Below are 5,974 nucleotides of genomic sequence, written 5' to 3' on the forward strand. Positions count from 1 at the left end.
CACCTCTCCCTACAGCTATCAAACTTTCAGATGCTTTGAAGTCACAGGGATAAGTGGGACTCAGAGTTCAGAACTAGGGGCAAATGGGTAGAAGCTGCAGGCTTGATGGAAGTTAAAACTCATCAAGAGTTGGAGCTTTGAGAGGGAGAAGATGCTGCCACAGATGCCCCTCAGAGGTCTCATTATACAGAGGAGGAAACTCAGTTCCAGACTGGTTAAGGGGCTTGTTGTCTGAGGCCACACAGGTCATAAGCAGCAGAGGAGAGATCGGAACCCAGGTCCCCCAACTCCATACCCCAGCCTCTTTACTGATGAGTAATAATTGTCACGCATATTGATGAAGCAGCTGGGTGGTGCAGTGGTTAAAGCCCTGGACCTGGTGTCAGGAAGACTCAATTTTAAATCCAGACGCAGACACTTCCTAGCTATGTGATCCTGGGCAGGTCACTTAACCTCTCTTTGCCTCAGTTTCCTCATCTGCAACAACAGGCATAATAACAGCACCTACCTCCCAAGGTTATTGTAAGGCTCAAATGAAGTAATAGTTGTAAAGTGCTTAGTATAGTGCCTGGCACATGGTAGGTGCTATGGAAACTTTAGCCACTATTATTATTATGTCATAGAGGAGAGTTTGTCTTGAGTATAAGTAAATGACTACTGGTATATCTCGCACCTCTGAGAACTGAAATTTGGTGGGGATAGGCAGAGGAGTCCTTAAAAAGAGCTAAAAATAAATCTAGGAGAGAAAGATCAGATGAGAAAGATGATTAAAGGCAACATGCTATAAGCAGAAAAAAGAGCCAAGCAGAATTTGGTTTGCCATAACATGACCATGTTTGACACATTGGCAATTAAAAGTGTGATTTATTCACATAGTCATTTCAAATTTCAGCGATGCCATATTACTGTGAGCCATGGACCACTGTAGCACCAAAGAATTGATGTGAATGAAGTCAAGTGGGCTTTAGGAAGCATTGCTAACAATAAGGCTAGCAGAGGTGATGGAATTCCAGCCGAGCTATTTAAAATCCTAAAAGATGAGGCTGTTAAACCGCTGCACTCAATATGCCAGCAAATTAGGAAAACTCAACTGCGGCCACTGGACTGGAAAAGATCAGTTTATGTCCCAAAATCCTATAAAAGGGCAATACCAAGAAATGTTCAAGTTACCAAACAACTGTGCTCATTTCACATGCCAGCCAGGTTATGCTTAAGATTCTACAAGCTATGCTTCAACAATGTGTGAGCTGAGAATTAGCACAAGGTCAGGCAGAGGGACCAAATTGCCAACATTTATAAGCAAGGGAGCTCCAGAAAAACATCTACTTCTGCTTTACTGACTCCACTAAAGCCTCACAATAAAATGTGGCAAGTCTTGGGGGGGGGGGGGCGGCGCGGGGAGACCAAATCATCTTACTTGTCTCCTGAGGAAGCTGTATGAGGGTCAAGAAGCAACAGTTAGAATTGAACATGGAACAACTAATTGGTTTAAGATTGGGAAAGGAGCATGACAAGGCTGTATGTTGTCACTTTATTTATTTAACTTTTATGCAAAGTATATTGTGCAGAATGCCAGGCTGAATGAATCAAAAGCTGGACTTGAGGTTGCCAGGAAAAATATCAATAATCTCAGATATGCAGATGATACCACTCTGATGGCAGAAAGCAAAGAATTAAGAAGACTCGATGAGAGTAAAATAGTGTGTAAAAGCTGGCTTGAAGCTTAACATCAAAAAAAAAAACTAAGATCTTGAGGACTGGTCTCATAGCTTCTTGGCAAATAAAGGGGGCAGAAATGGAAGCAGTGTCAGATTTTATTATTCTGGGGCTCAAAGATCTGGGGCAGATGATAACTTCAGCTATCAAATTAAAAGACGCTAACTCCTTGGAAGGAAAGCTGTGGCAATCTGGATAGCAAACCAGAAAGCAGACATCACCTTGCCAACAAAGGTCCATGTAGTCAAAGCTAGGATTTCTCCAGCAGCAATGTCTGGCTATGAGAGTTGCACTATTAAGAAAGCTGAGCACCACAGAATCAATGCTTTTGAATTGCGGTTGAGAGTCCCTTGGACAGAAGGAGATCAAATCAGTCAATACTTGAAGAAATTAATTCAGTCTATTAACTGGAAAGCATGGGCAGCTAGGTGGTATATAATGTGCTGGCCCTAGAGTCAGGAAGACTCATTTTCCTGAGTTCAAATCCAGCCTCAGACTCTTATTAGCTATGTGACTCTGGGCAAGTTACTTAACCCTGTTTGCCTCAATTCTTCACCTGTAAAATGAGCTGGAAAAGGAAATGGCAAACCACTTCAGTATCTTTGCCAAGAAAACCCCAAAGTGGGTCATGAAGAGTTGGGCGTGATTGAAAATGACTGAACAACAAAAATTCACTAGAAGATCAAATTCTAAAGTTGGAGCCTAAATATTTTGGCCACGTAATGAGAAGACAGGACTCATTGGGAAAGACCCTGATGTTGGAAAAGTTTGAAGGCAAAAGGGTAAGGGGATAGCAGAGAATAAGATGGATAGATAGTATCATGGAAACAACCAACGTGAGTTTGGAGAGACTTTAGGAGACAGTAGATCATAGATAATAGAGGATAGAAATGCCTGGTGTGCTATGGTCCATAGGATCACAAAGAGCCAGACATGACTGAATGACTGAACAAATATGCATGCCCACAAGGGAAACAGCAAGGAGTAGAGTGGCCTTTTCAGGCTAACCTAATTGGACAGGGAATGTATCTAAGCAAACAGTTATGATCAAAGATTGCTTCTTGGCCTGCTAAAGACCGGAGCAACTGTGGATTTGGGCAAACCTTTTGACAGTTTACCATTTTGTCCTTGTAGACAAAATCAAGAGAGCTGCATTAGATCATAGTTAGGTAAATTTGTAAGTAATGGAATGGTCAGACCCAAAAAATAGTAGCTAATGGGTTGATGCTAACTTGGAAGGACAACTCCAATGGAATGCTTAACATTTCTTAACATTTTCATTAATGGCATACTTATTAAATTCAAGATTCCACAAAGCTGGAAAAATAACTAACACACTAGATGACAAAATCCAAATGGATCTGAGAGCATCAAAGACTATTCAGAGTTCAAAGACAAGCTTAGAGGCCTCTGGTCCAACCTATGACCTGCAACATTCTCCCAAGTGGTCATCCAGTTTTGCCTGAAGCCTTCCCATAAGGAGGAGTACACAACCTCCTGAGATTTTCCACTCCACTTTTTTTTTTTTTTTCGGTGAGGCAGTCAGTGTTAAGTGACTTGCCCAAGGTCACACAGCTAGTACGTGTTAAGTGTTTGGTCTGAGGCCGGATTTGAACTCAGGTCCTCCTGACTTCAGGGCTGGTGCTCTATCCACTGTGCCACCTAGCTGCCCCTCCACTCCACTTTCAGTTACTGTCAGGAGACTTTTCTAATCGCAGGCTACCAAAGCTTCGTCTCTGAAGCTCCCACCTATTGCTCCTAGCACGGCTTCTGAAGCCAAAGAGAGCAAGCCTAATCCTTGTTTGAAGGACAGCCAGCATATTGGAGATCACAGTGTCCTCGTCTGTAAAATAATGATCCTGACTTCCCTACTTCCTGGTCCTATGACCTTCAACAACTCATTATTGTGCCTCAAGCCTCTGATTCTTCATGCAAATAATCACAGATCACATTTCAGTGTCAGTTTTATTCTTAGAAGGCACCTTCTTCAGTGGCCTCTTACTCGACTGCTGGACAGCGCTCTCTCTTTGGTGCAGAAACAAAAGAATGTCCATACATCATCGTACTATATGGTACATACAGCTACAATCGTCCCTCCATGCCCACACCTTTCCTGTAAGATATCACACATTTTGTCACCTTCAGAAGGGTCTTTCTAATACCATGTCCCAAGTGGGTGGCTCGCTTTGCCATCCTGTCTGTGTGATTGAGTCTGGGGTCTGGGAGAAACTGATTGAATACTCAATTCTTCCTTTTCCTTAAGGAAGTCTTCTTGTTTAGTCATTTCAGCTGTGTCCAACTCTTTGTTATCCTGTTCTGGGGTTTTCTTGGCAAAGACACTGGAGTGGTTTGCCATTTCCTTCTCTAGCTCATTTTGCAGGTGAGGAAACTGACGCAAACAGAATTAAGTGCCTTGCCCAGGGTCACATAGCTAGTAAGTGTCTGAGTCTGGATTTGGACTCAGGTCCTTTTGGACGCCAGGCCTGGCACTCTATCCACTGTGCCACTCAGCATGGGTTGCTCACTTGCAAATGCAGGGAGGCTTAGATTCCCAAGGGCACTTGTCTTGCTGATTAGTAAAAAAAAAAAAAAATTCCAATAAACATCCCATTCACCCCAGGGCTTCAACCCACGTGGTTGGAGGTGGCACTGAATTCTCAAAGGCTCGGGCAGGCTCTACCAAGCTGGAAAGCTTTCATAGACATGGCACCCAGTGATAGACTTGAAGGCGTGTTGAAGATCTTACTCTGGGACTTTGGGCTGAATCTGATAAGATGAAAATGAACAGTGTGATAGGACAGCCAAGAGAAGGGATTCTGTCTCAGGCTGCATCAGGTCTTCTTACGCCTCATTCCTCAACACTCCTCTTTGATCCAGTGACACCAGCCTCCTGACCGCTCCACCAAGATCTTCCATGTCTCCAGGCATTTTCTCTGGCTTTTTCTCCCCCCATTCCTGGAACACGCTCTCTCTCCTGCGCTCTGACTTCCAACTCGCTGGCTTCCTTTAAGTCCCGACTCGAGTCGTTCCTCCTGCAGGAAGCCTTCCCACAACCTCTCTTAATTCCAGTGCCTTCCTTCTATTCATCTTTTCCTATTTATCCTGTAGATAGCTTATTTTGCATATAGAATATTGGTCTGCATGTTGTCGCCCCCATTAGACTGTAAGCTCCTTGAGGGCAGGGACGGTCTTTTGCTTCTTTTTGTATATTCAATGCTTAGCTCAATGCCTGGAACGTAATTGTTGCTGCTGTTGAGTCATTAGGTGATGTCTGACTCTTTTTGACCTCATAGACTGTAGGATGGCGGGCCCTTCTAGCCTCCACTCTCTCCTGAAGTCTGTCAGAGCTCACGTTGGTCGCTTCCACGACTCTATCCATCCCATCCTCTTGTGTCCCATTTTCCTTTTGCTTTCATCTTTCCTGACACCAGAGTCTTTCCCAATGAGTCCCCATCTTCTCCTTATGTGGCCAAAGTGTTTAAGCTTCAGCTTCAGTATCTGACCTGCCTGTGAATTGCCTGATTTAATTTAAGTGGCTAATAATAGGTGCTTAATAAATGTTTATTAAATGAATGAATAATAATAATAATGATGGCTATCATTTTTATAGCACCTTAAGTTTTGCGAGTTGCCTCGGCCTATTTGATTCTCTCTACATCCCTGGGAGGTAGGTGTAACTATTATCCCCATTTTACAGATGAGGAAACTGAGCCTTAGTTAAGTGGTTTGCCTGTGGTCACCTAGCTAGATCACAGAACCATAGATCTAAAGCTGGAAGGCTCTTCAAAGCTCCTGAGTCCAAACTTCTCCTAGACCAGGGTCATAGAGAGCTAATAAGCACGTTAGGCAGGATTTCAATCCAGCTCCTCCAGACTCTCACAATGCCATTCACTCCTCTTGTTGGCTGGTCCCGCCAACCGCCTCCTACATCTGATGGGGTTGGAATCTGAGCCCCAGAAAGGAAAAATTCTGGCCCTGATGGGGTTGGAATCTGAGCCCCAGAAAGGAAAAACTCTGGCCCCAGAACATTTCCCACCCTTGGTAATTCTATTGCCTCATGGACTCTGTACTTTCCCAGTGGCCAAATCTCTGGAGGCTACGGTCCCATCAACTGGTCTTTCATTGTGGCTACACCCAATCTCCCTTCTATTGTCTTGCCTCCCTATGGCCCCAGGCCACTTCCCATCATTGGTCCTGCCTAGGCTCCATTTCCCACCCTTGGGAATTCTATTACCTCATGAACTACTTGGCCACTCTC

General features: G+C 44.1%; 1 protein-coding gene across 1 annotated transcript in view; it reads left to right on the plus strand.

The window, feature by feature from the left end:
• LOC114031212 overlaps nucleotides 1-5,974 on the plus strand; it is a 28,565-nt gene that overhangs the window by 4,366 nt on the left and 18,225 nt on the right. The gene's annotated exons all lie outside the window — the stretch shown is intronic.

Source organism: Vombatus ursinus, unplaced genomic scaffold (genome assembly GCF_900497805.2).
Source record: "Vombatus ursinus unplaced genomic scaffold, bare-nosed wombat genome assembly UNPS02015098.1, whole genome shotgun sequence".
Taxonomy (NCBI): domain Eukaryota; kingdom Metazoa; phylum Chordata; class Mammalia; order Diprotodontia; family Vombatidae; genus Vombatus; species Vombatus ursinus.